Below are 12,633 nucleotides of genomic sequence, written 5' to 3'. Positions count from 1 at the left end.
AGGCCTACAAGGGGGGGGAGAAGCTACAAGGGGGAGGGACAGGCCTTCAAGTGGGGGACAGGCCTTCGGGGGGGTGCAGGCCTTCGGGGGGTGCAGACCTTCAAGGGGGGGACAGGCAGGCAGGCCTTCAAGGGGGGGACAGGCCTACAAGGGGAAGGGACAGGCCTTCAAGGGGGGTGCAGGCCTTCAAGGTGGGACAGGCAGACCATTAAGGGGGGACAGGCCTTTGGGGGGGGACCATGATTTAGAAGTACACGGAGGGAAGGGGGGTGTTCAAAGAGACATGCATATGCCAAACTTTGGGGGGGGGAAGAAATAATGGGTCTGAAAATAGAGGAGAGGGAGAGAGATGATGGACCATGGGATTTAGGGAGGGAAGGAACAGAAAGGGAGAGAAATTGGACACAAGGGATGGTGTGGAGGAGGGATAGAGATACTGGATAGGAGGGTAATTAGGAAAAGAAACGGAGAGATGGTGGACTCTGGGATGGTGGGGAAGGAGGGAGAGATGCCGGATGAAAGGGTATTTAAGAAAAGGTGGATCTGTGGAGGGAGATGAAAAAAAGGAAAGATACCAGACTTCCTGGGGAGGGAAGGGAAATGGAAAGGGAGGACAGAGTTGGCAGATGGATGGTTAGCATGCAGAAAGAAGGAGACCCTGGCAAGCAAGTTATCAGAAGAAAACCAGAGCCTTGGACCAACAAGATTTGAAATATAACCAGACAACAAAAGGTAGAAAAATTAATTTTATTTTCTGTTTTGTGATTATAACATGTCAGATTTGAAATGTGTATCCTGCCAGAGCTGGTGTTGGACTGCAAACGTGAGCTAGGATTTAACAGAAAGAGGAAAAGTCCTTTTTGTTTCTTTATTTTATTTACACCACAGCGCCAGTGTGGTTAGGAGAAGCCAATGGGGGTGAAAAAGCTATAAAACCCACCAGGAGTTTTGAAAAAAATCACCCAACTGGGCAGGAAAATCGAATTGAAAAACCAATTCAATAGGCTGAATCGAATCAAAATTTTTTTTTCCTGTATCTGGCAGCATTAGTTTGCGCTACTGTCTTAGACTTTAGGACCTGGGATTGGGGAGAGATGGCATCCTCAGTACTTTATAATGCAAGTGAAACGAGGATTTGGTCAGACTTTTGAAGGGTCTGCAGAAAAAAAATATTGTATAGGCCGGGGACATGAGACAGCAGGAAATGGGAACTTTTCTTCCTTCTATTTTTGTGAATGGAAAGGCTGAGGATGTCAGAGAGGTCAGTTAAAATATGTGCTTTATAAGAAAATATAATAATGTGTTTTATAAAGTTTATAGCATAGCTGGCCTACCCAGTGAGGTGTTCCTAGTGGTGATGGTGGCAGCGTGTCAATGTGTTGAGAGGAAGAGGTGGTCTGGGAAATTCTGCTGAGCAAACTCCGGGCCCATTTCCAACCCCCAGTTAGTCCACTCCACTCAACTGATTCACACACTGAGTGGGTCTTTGGGTGTTGTTTTGGGATCTCTTCCAGTGGTTTATCTCCTTCTGGTCCAAGGAAGGAAACTTTGTTATCCTTAGCATTGACCTACAGAATATGTTTGTAACAGCGCTGCTTGTGTGGCATTAGGCTATGTAGTGATCGAAAGAAAAAAACAGACCTTTGCACATTTTTGCACTATATGGTGGGTGTATGAGGAGATTCACATTTCCTGCACAGCTAAGTCCATGTGAAGTTACCTTGTGCTGTATTTGACATCTAGCAAGGTCTCTGTTTGAAAGGAAAGATCTAAACTTAAAAATGAAGTGGCCAGAAGTTATGGTAAAAGCAGATAGTGTAGCTGGTTTTAAGAAAGATTTGGACAAATTCCTGGAGGAAAAGTCCATAATCTGTTATTAAGACATGGGGGAAGTGTCTGCTTGCCCTGGATCGGTAGCATGGAATGTTGATACTCTTTGGGTTTTGACCAGGTATTAGTGTCCTGGATTGTCTACCATGAGAATGGGCTACTGGGCATGATGGACTATTGGTCTGACCCAGTTAGGCTATTCTTATGTTATGTTCTCATCTGTAGGGGCCTTTGTTTTCACTTCTTATTTTAATGTATTTTTTTCTGGGAACTTATCAGTGTTTTTTTATAATGGGAACAAAAATGGAAGAGAATTAATGTGTGTGGGATGAGGGGGTAACTAATTTCTTCAGCTAAATAATTCAATCCACTTCAAACAGACATAGGAGAACTCACGCACCATTCACACACCCTCCAACCAAAAACGTCAAAAGAAAAAAACTGTTCGACAACCTCCTAGCCATTCGAGCTGCAACACTCGACCCCCAACTCTACAACCAATTGACATCAACCACAGACTGCAAAACCTTCAAAAAGAAATAAAAACCTTTCTATTCAAAAAACACATAAAACTGAACTAACACAATCAGAACTGTCCCAAGCATCACCTGCAACTCCATATGTACTTCTGATGTCATGACAATTTAGACATAATTTATGTTATGTTATGTTTGGAATAATGGTTACATATATGAGGTTCAATAAAAGAAAATTTTCACTGCCTGTTTCTATTCTGACCATTTATTCCATTTCATGGTTATTGCAAAAAAAAAAAAAAAAAAAATTTTTTTTACATGGGGGGGGGGGGGGGTGTCAAAAAATGATGGGCCCCGGGTGCCACATACCCTAGGTACGCCACTGCGTTTACGTCCATCTCGCAAGTCATCCAAAGTAAAAAAAAACACATTTTCGAAAGATACATCCAACTTTTTTTTCATTTCGAAAATCGTCTAATTATATGTCCTGCCGATCTGATCGTCCAAGCAACTAAATCGTCTATCTTTATGCCGCATTTTCATCCAACTTTCCGTCCAAGTTCAAAATGCCTAGACAAGCCCTGTTAGACGTGGGAGGGGTCTGCACACCCAGACGTGCCACCTAAATAGTGGGGTACCTTACAGGGCACTGCTGTGAACTTCATAGAAAGGGTGCCATGTCTTCTCCTCCCTACAGCTCCCTTATAGGTTATGGTGAGCCCCCAAAACCACCTCCAGAATCCCCTAGACCTACTTATCTGCAGGAGCCACTTATATGCCAGTACAAAAGGGTTTTGGTGGTGTATAGGGGAGTGCACATGTTTAAGTATCAATGCAGTGATTACAGGGGTATATGGGCATGGGTCCTCCTCTCCATGAGTCCCTAACCCACCCCCAAGACGACTTAAGCTGCCTCTGGGCTGGACGACTAGGCTTTCCTATGCCAGGCGGCCAGATGATGATGGTCTGGAGGCTGAATTTTAAAGTTATGATTAAAATTTTTATGGGGGGGGGGTTGGTGATCACTGGGGTAGTGCGTGGGGGGGTCTATTTTATGTGTTTGCAGTGCTTATCTGGTGACTTTAGGTTGGTTTTTGTGACTTAGATCATGGTCTAAGTCACAACGTCCAAGTTCCGTCTAGGCTCTGTTGTAAAACTTTCGGTTCTACATGCTGTACAACTAAGTCTAAGCCGGCCCACGTCCCTCCCAACTCCCGCCCTCAACACGCCTCCCGAAATGCCCCGTTTAGATTTGGTCGGTTAGCGGCACTATGAAGGCCTAGGTCGTTTAGAAATACGTCCAAAACACATTTTTATTATCGGCACTTGGACGTTTTTGAGAAATGTTCATCCAAGTGCCGATTTATGCCGGTTTTTGGATGTTTTTCTCTTTCGATTATGAGCCCCAAAGTCTCCTAAACATAGCGCTCTGGCATTGCATTATTTCATCCGGTTCACTGGCTTGTGTAAGTATTAAACGGGACCTTTACATTTCAAGCAGACTCCTGATGAATGTATTTTCATATGCTGAAACACAGTCCATGTAGGGTCCTTCCTACTTTCCATTTCTTCTGCATAGCCACATAGCACTCTTACATTTGGCTTTCTGCACCTCAAGACCATTTTGGTTATTACAGGTGACATTTCCTCACTATCTAGCACCAATCCGGGACTTTTTTAACATCATTTGTTTATGCAATCGACTCTATTGCATCTCAAGATGTCCATGTCTAATCTGCCCTTGAGACTGCCCAAAGCCCGCCCATAACACGCCTCCACCATGCCCATCTCGTGCTCTTAAAGTACAGAGGCTGGAACACCTCGCTAGATGTAAGAAAGACAGTTTTGATTATCGGCACTTGGACATCCTGATGATTAGGATGTCCAAGAGCTGATTTTGAATGCTTTTTGGAAGTCTATATCTTTTGATTATGGGCCCTATAGTGTAATGGTGCAGTAATCAAGGAGGCAGGAGCTAACGACAAAGAAAACTCTTCTTGGCTAGGTATTTATATCACTACAATTTTCTCTCCAAGAGGTGTCTCAATCACTGGTAGGAGAACCGTCTTCTTGTTCCAGAACTGTTACAACAAAAAAGTCAAAACTCCATTGTTCTTGTAGAGCAGCGGTCTCAAACTCAAATCTTTTGCAGGGCCACATTTTGGATTTGTAGGTACTTGGAGGGCCGCAGAAAAAATAGTTAATGTCTTATTAATGAAATGACAACTTTGGATGAGGTAAGACTCATTATTGCAACTTTAACGAGTTTTATCTAATGCAAAGTTGTCATATAGTAATATAGTTTATAAATCTTATAACTATAAATTTATCATAATAAATATAATAAAGTTTTCAGCTGTGTATAGCTGACATAGTTATAAGATTTATAAACTTATAGTTTAAACTTTTATGATAAACTTTCTAAATCTTATAACAATAAGTCAGCTAAACATAGTTGAAAGCAGTGAAACATGAAGAAAGTGAAAAACTATCAAAGTATCAACTGCAAGAGACAAGATTTTGAACCAACTATTTTGAGGCCCTTAAGTGTCCGGTGGTGCGTCCGCAACCGCCTTCAGCTCTCACCTCCTCCAGCACCAGACACACTCACAATGGTTACCTTATGTTCTGGAACGTTGTCCGCCTCACTGCTGTAACCTCACGCAAGCGCTTTCCTGCATCTGCATGCGATTGGACTACACCTCACAATCGCGTACAGATGCAGGAAAATGCTTGCGTGAGGTTACAGCGTCCTCCGGAAACTTAAGGCACAAGTTTTCCATAAAGAATCATCCTTTATAATATCGAGGGCCTCAAAATAGTACTTGGCAGCAGTGGCGTACTAAGGGGGGGCGGGAGGGGTGGTCTGCCCCGGGTGCCAGCCATGAGGGGGTGTTCCCGGCCTTGCCGTTCATTCCCCCCCACCCCCGAAGGACTGCTCGCCCCACTGACCTTCCTGCACCACCTGTGAAGCAGCCCGCAGAAGGATCGCGACTTCAGCGATACCTGAGCTGCTTGGGCGCTGCTTCCTGCGCCGCGGTCCCGCCCCTCCTCTGATGTCAGAGGAGGGGCGGGAATGCGGTGCAGGAAGCAGCGCCTAAGCAGCGCAGAGATCGCTGACGTCGGGATCCTGCTGCGGCTGCTTCATAGGTGGTGCAGGAAGGTCAGTGGGGCGAGCGGTCCTTCGGGGGTGGTGGTGGGGGGACTGAACGGCAAGGCCGGGAGAATAGGTAGTGCTGCTTCATAGTGGTGCGGGGAGGCCAGGGGCGAGCGGTCCTTCGGGGTGGGGCGGGAGGGCAGGCAGGCAGGCTTTCAAGGAGGAGGGGGGTGACAGACAGGCAGGAAGGCCTTCAAGGGGGGGGCAGGCAGGCCTTCAAGGGGGGGACAGGCCTTTGGGGGTGTGTGCAGACCTTCAAGGGGGAGGGACAGGCCTTCAAGGGGGGGCAGGCAGGCCTTCAAGGGGGGGACAGGTCTACAAGGGGGGACAGGCAGACCTTTAAGGGGGGACAGGCCTTTGGGGGGACCCTGGTTTAGAAGTACACGGAGGGAAGGGGGTGTTCAAAGAGACGTGCATATGCCAAACTTTGGGGGGGAGGAAGAAATAATGGGTCTGAAAATAGAGGAGAGGGAGAGAGATGATGGACCATGGGATTTAGGGAGGGAAGAAACAGAAAGGGAGAGAAATTGGACACAAGGGATGGTGTGGAGGAGGGATAGAGATACTGGATAGGAGGGTAATTAGGAAAAGAAACGGAGAGATGGTGGACTCTGGGATGGTGGGGAAGGAGGGAGAGATGCCGGATGAAAGGGTATTTAAGAAAAGGTGGATCTGTGGAGGGAGATGAAAAAAAGGAAAGATACCAGACTTCCTGGGGAGGGAAGGGAAATGGAAAGGGAGGACAGAGTTGGCAGATGGATGGTTAGCATGCAGAAAGAAGGAGACCCTGGCAAGCAAGTTATCAGAAGAAAACCAGAGCCTTGGACCAACAAGATTTGAAATATAACCAGACAACAAAAGGTAGAAAAATTAATTTTATTTTCTGTTTTGTGATTATAACATGTCAGATTTGAAATGTGTATCCTGCCAGAGCTGGTGTTGGACTGCAAACGTGAGCTAGGATTTAACAGAGAGAGGAAAAGTCCTTTTTGTTTCTTTATTTTATTTACACCACAGCGCCAGTGTAATTAGGAGAAGCCAAAGGGGGTGAAAAAGCTATAAAACCCACCAGGAGTTTTGAAAAAAATCACCCAACTGGGCAGGAAAATCGAATTGAAAAACCAATTCAATAGGCTGAATCGAATCAAAATTTTTTTTCCTGAATCTGGCAGCATTAGTTTGCGCTACTGTCTTAGACTTTAGGACCTGGGATTGGGGAGAGATGGCATCCTCAGTACTTTATAATGCAAGTGAAACGAGGATTTGGTCAGACTTTTGAAGGGTCTGCAGAAAAAAAATATTGTATAGGCCGGGGACATGAGACAGCAGGAAATGGGAACTTTTCTTCCTTCTATTTTTGTGAATGGAAAGGCTGAGGATGTCAGAGAGTTCAGTTAAAATATGTGCTTTATAAGAAAATATAATAATGTGTTTTATAAAGTTTATAGCATAGCTGGCCTACCCAGTGAGGTGTTCCTAGTGGTGGTGGTGGCAGCGTGTCAATGTGTTGAGAGGAAGAGGTGGTCTGGGAAATTCTGCTGTGCAAACTCCGGGCCCATTTCCACCCCCCAGTTAGTCCACTCCACTCAACTGGTTCACACACTGAGTGGGTCTTTGGGTGTTGTTTTGGGATCTCTTCCAGTGGTTTATCAGTATCTCCTTCTGGTCCAAGGAAGGAAACTTTGTTATCCTTAGCATTGACCTACAGAATATGTTTGTAACAGCGCTGCTTGTGTGGCATTAGGCTATGTAGTGATCGAAAGAAAAAAACAGACCTTTGCACATTTTTGCACTATATGGTGGGTGTATGAGGAGATTCACATTTCCTGCACAGCTAAGTCCATGTGAAGTTACCTTGTGCTGTATTTGACATCTAGCAAGGTCTCTGTTTGAAAGGAAAGATCTAAACTTAAAAATGAAGTGGCCAGAAGTTATGGTAAAAGCAGATAGTGTAGCTGGTTTTAAGAAAGATTTGGACAAATTCCTGGAGGAAAAGTCCATAATCTGTTATTAAGACATGGGGGAAGTGTCTGCTTGCCCTGGATCGGTAGCATGGAATGTTGCTACTCTTTGGGTTTTGACCAGGTATTAGTATCCTGGATTGGCTACCATGAGAATGGGCTACTGGGCATGATGGACCATTGGTCTGATCCAGTTAGGCTATTCTTATGTTATGTTCTCATCTGTAGGGGCCTTTGTTTTCACTTCTTATTTTAATGTATTTTTTTTCTGGGAACTTATCAGTGTTTTTTATAATGGGAACAAAAATGGAAGAGAATTAATGTGTGTGGGATGAGGGGATAACTAATTTCTTCAGCTAAATAATTCAATCCACTTCAAAAAGACATAGGAGAACTCACGCACCATTCACACACCCTCCAACCAAAAACGTCAAAAGAAAAAAAACTGTTCGACAATCTCCTAGCCAATCGAGCTGCAACACTCGACCCCCAACTCTACAACCTATTGACCTCGACCACAGACTACAAAACCATCAAAAAAGAAATAAAAACCCTTCTATTCAAAAAACACATAAAACCGAACTCACACAATCAGAACTGTCCCAAGCATCACCTGCAACTACTCCATATGTACTTCTGATGTCATGACAATTCAGACATAATTTATGTTATGTTATGTTTGGAATATAAGAAAATTTTCACTGCCTGTTTCTATTCTGACCATTTATTCCGTTTCATGGTCATTACAAAAAAATATTTTTTTACATGGGGGGGGTGTCAAAAAATGATGGGCCCCGGGTGCCACATACCCTAGGTACACCACTGCCTGGCAGGCCGCATGTTTGAGGCCACTGTTGTAGAGTCACTGGAGGTCTTTTCAGTTCCTTAGGGTCTCTACAGACAGATAACTTTTTGTTATAGAAGGATGCTATTCCACTTGTTTTAAAAAGGGCTGTTATTATGCCTCTCCTGAGAATAATAAGGGGGACAAGTGGTGATCTGACAGATTTTACACCGGTGGCCGATCTATCAATTTTCTAGTAGATATCCAATTTGTTGATATTGCACAGTTACTTTTGGTATACTGTGGTCTATAAATTTTGAATAAATGAAATGAAATGCAATGAGACTGCTTTGCTGGATGGTGTCAGAACTAATGGTCACCAAGGCTCTGATGCCTTATGGATCCAGTTGGATCTTTGCATAGTATGTTGCTTCCTTGGTTATTTGAGCTAGGTATGGGGAAATGACCTTTTATTTCTCTGATTGATCACAAGGGATATTCGGGCATGGTACAGTGTATGGGTTTCATTCATTATAGTGGGGAGGTGCCACAGGGATTGTTACTTCCTCCCTTTTTTTGTTAAATTTATACTTAGCATCTATAGCAGCCACTTTATCCAAGCTGGATTGTGAATCCCACATTTTTGCCGATGAAATTCAGTTCATTATTTACATGAAAGATGGTTCAGGAGTTAATGATTTCTAAGCTGAATGAAAGTTTACCAAGAGAATGCCGTGTGGCTTTCTCAACCTCAGCTTGTTTTGAACTTTACTAAATCTGTAGTAATGTGACTGATTCATCCTGCTAACTCTCTTCAAGGGTCAAGCTAGCAGCTAGAGGCAATGTTTTTAAAAAATATATGATGCTCTGGCTGGTTTAGAGGTCAACACTGACAACCAGTTAAATGCTGCCTAATGCTGTGTGTGTATGGGGGGGGGGGGGTGAAGAGGAGGAGGAGGAATCATGTTTCTCCCAGCCAAGACTGATTCAGCAGTTGTAGCTTTCCTCATTCCAGCTAATTCGGCCGTGGTGGTACATGAGATTATAACAACTTTCTTTTTTTTTTTCTTTTTATAATTTCTTTATTCATTTTAAAATCAAATACATAGTGCAAACAGATGAACAATCAAGTAATATAACATACTGCACTCTATTCCAACAAATAATATACAGCTATTAAAACCCTCCCCCTCCCCTCCTGGATGTGAATAACAATCTTTCATGAATCAAAGGAAAATAATAATAATTCATAACTTACAATATTTTGTTGATGGGACCCAAATTTCCTTGAATTTGCTATGGTGTCCCCTCTGTATAGAATTAATGTTTTCAAACTTATAAATCTGACATAAGGATTCCCACCAGAAACTATAATTTAAGTTATCCCAATTTTTCACTATCAGCTGCATGGCTACCCCTGTCAGGATGAAGAGCAATTTATTCTGATTTGCATTAATTGGTTTCTTGGGTAATAATATTATTCCAAATAATATTATATCATATGATAGTGATAGTGGTACTTCCAATATTGTAATAATTTGACCCCCAAATGGATTTCCAGAATTTGAGTATCAAGGGACAATAATATAGCAACTTTCTTGATTCTTGTCAGAAGGGATTTTACAAAGTTCCTCATGAGAGGAAATAAAATCCATGGGATAGGAAGTAAGATAAACTATCTAGCTATTCCTGCAATTATGGACAAATGTAACAAATGCCTCCAAACTAGCAACCTTTATCCAGGGCAGGATTAACTCTATGTTGGGCCTTAGGCAAACAGGTATGTTGGGGCCCCTTCATTGTAATTTAAATATATTTTAAAGCTCCCACAAATGGAGCCTTGCATGATTCTGATTACAGAGGAAAACTGGCAGAGGAAGAAACAGCAGGTACATAAGGAGCGAGGAAGAATAGATAGACCTTTGTGGTGAACAATGGCTCTGCGCCCTCCCGATTCTCTTCTCTGTGGCAGCAGCTAATGTAGCAAGGCAAAACTCTGCCTTGACTTACACATTTGAGAGGGCCCCTCCTACATATTTGGGCCCTAGGCCCATGCCTAGTTTGCCTATGCTTTAATCCTGCCTTTATCTTATGTTTTCTTAAAGGATAAATGCCTTAAATTTGGACATGCTTATTTTCCTCTATTCCTTTCTTATAACCAATGTAGTTTGTTCCCTTTTTCCTTCTGTATCAAGTTAGTCTATGTCTAAGTTGGTCTAATTTTTAAACTGTAAAAATAATGACTTTCTTTTTAATATGTACATCGCCTAGAAATTTTATAGGCGATACTAACAAATTTTAAATAAACCTAAAACCTCACTGCAACTTCTTCTTCAGCCGGCAGTCCAAGACCAACCCCACAGCCTGATGGTCCATGACCCTGTTGTTCTTCAAACTTACCAATGAATTGTGCCCACAGAGGCATCTTTGGATTGGATCTTGTGCAGTGGCGCCCCTCCCCAATCCTCTTCTCTGCCCCCTCGCTACTTCTCGACCCCCCTGCCCAGTGCTTACCCCCCATTCCCCCTTACCTCTTTAATTTTCCAGGCGTGAACAGCATCATGCACTTTCTGTCCTCATCATGTCGGGCTCTCCCTTTGATGTCACTTCCTATGCGCGGGACCTGGAAGTGACATCAGAGAGAGCTGACATCGATGCGGGCAGCAAGTTCATGATACTGCTCGAGTCAGGAAAATTAAAGAGGTATGAGGGGAGGGAAGGGGCGTGCGGCAGGGGGGTGACGGGAAGGAGCAGGGGTGGGGGGGAGGAGCAGAGAGGAAGACAGGTGCTGGTACCCCACCAAGATGGTGTCTTGGGTAGACCACCCCCATTTGCTACACCACTGCTTGCGCATATGAACTTTTACTTATCTATGAGTACATTGCCTCTCCTGATTGCTTCCTGGGTATGAGAGCTTGTGCCACCCTGTCCAGTAATATCAGATGCTGCACTCTATTAGCAACAGTTTCAATCAACCGATTCCAAAATACATACAGATATGCAGCTACACTTCTCCCTCGGTATTCGCGGGGGATAGGGGCAGAGCCGGACCGCAAATTGCGAAAAACTGCGAATAACTTCTAGTCCGGCTCTGACCCACCCCGCCTCCCTCCCGCCTTCCCCCCCAGCATCCTGGCCTTACCTGGTGGTCTAGTGGGCTCTCGGGGCAGGAGCGATCTTCCTACACTCCTGCCCCGTGCAGATCGCCAATAGGAAATGACTGCCATGAGTTCACATAGTCTCCCGCTAGACCACCAGGTAAGGCCAGGATGCCGGGAGGAAGGCTGGAGAGAGGCAGGAATGTGCTAAACTATGGATTTTTCCCCCCACCCCCAAAATCACGAATATGTGAAATCGCGAGTGTCGAAACTGCGAATGGGGAGGGGGAAGTGTACATTCAGCTGGATCTTCAGAATACCAACAGAGTAGCGTAACTCCAGCTGGCTGGACTCGTCATTGATCTCTATGCTGCATTGAATCAATTTTTTCAAATTTCAAACATTCAACAACTACTTTTTTTTAATATGTTTAAAAAAATATTTATAAATAACTCTTATTATGTGCAAGTTATCAAAATAGATTCTGAATAAATTACTGATTGAAAATTGGTTAGTTAGCTTTGCAATGGCACCTCTTCTGACGAGATATCCGCTTCAATCACATTCGTCAGGGTTGAGGTGAGGCAAAAAAATAATGCGCTGCAAATCAGAAAAACAAAAAATTACTACATTTCAAAATCTATGAAACTTGCAAACAATCTACAGGGTAGAACCTACCATCTTGCGCTGCCCTATTTTTTCATTAGTTGCAAAGTCTGCCATGAGTATTTGAAAATGGCCACGGTGTCAGTTCATGATTTAAAGGGAAATCTCCTGAAGATGATGTCATCACGCTCAAGAGCACAAAGATTCAAAATTTCTAATCTACTTTTTACAATGAATAAATTTTACAAAGAAATGGATAAATTTTGCAAAAAAATATAATTAAGGTAAAGTAGAACAGCAAATTTCAAAAGCCCAACCCCACAATAGATCAAACTCTTCTTTATATCGGAGGTCAGAGCTACTTTCTAATCTGCTGCAGCCAACCCATCCATATCTTTGTTCAAACCATGTCGACAGACTTTTGGCATTAAAAGAATTGAGATGAATATTTGAAGCCAACACTACAGCCTCTTATGGTTTGAACGTGTGTATGTATATATACTGTATAGATATAAATCATAGACATATATACACACACACCTGTAACCTGTTCTGAGCTCTTGGGGGACAATGGGATAGAAAACAAATTAATTAAATAAATAAATATATGTCCAGAAATGAAGATAAACATGAACACAACTGACTACATTTCTTGAATTAGATTAGAGCAGTTCACTGTACCTAGAAAATCAAACACTGTACACCTTGAAAATAAAATGTA

This window comes from Geotrypetes seraphini, chromosome 2 (genome assembly GCF_902459505.1).
Source record: "Geotrypetes seraphini chromosome 2, aGeoSer1.1, whole genome shotgun sequence".
Lineage (NCBI taxonomy): Eukaryota > Metazoa > Chordata > Amphibia > Gymnophiona > Dermophiidae > Geotrypetes > Geotrypetes seraphini.
This window is presented reverse-complemented; position numbering follows the sequence as displayed.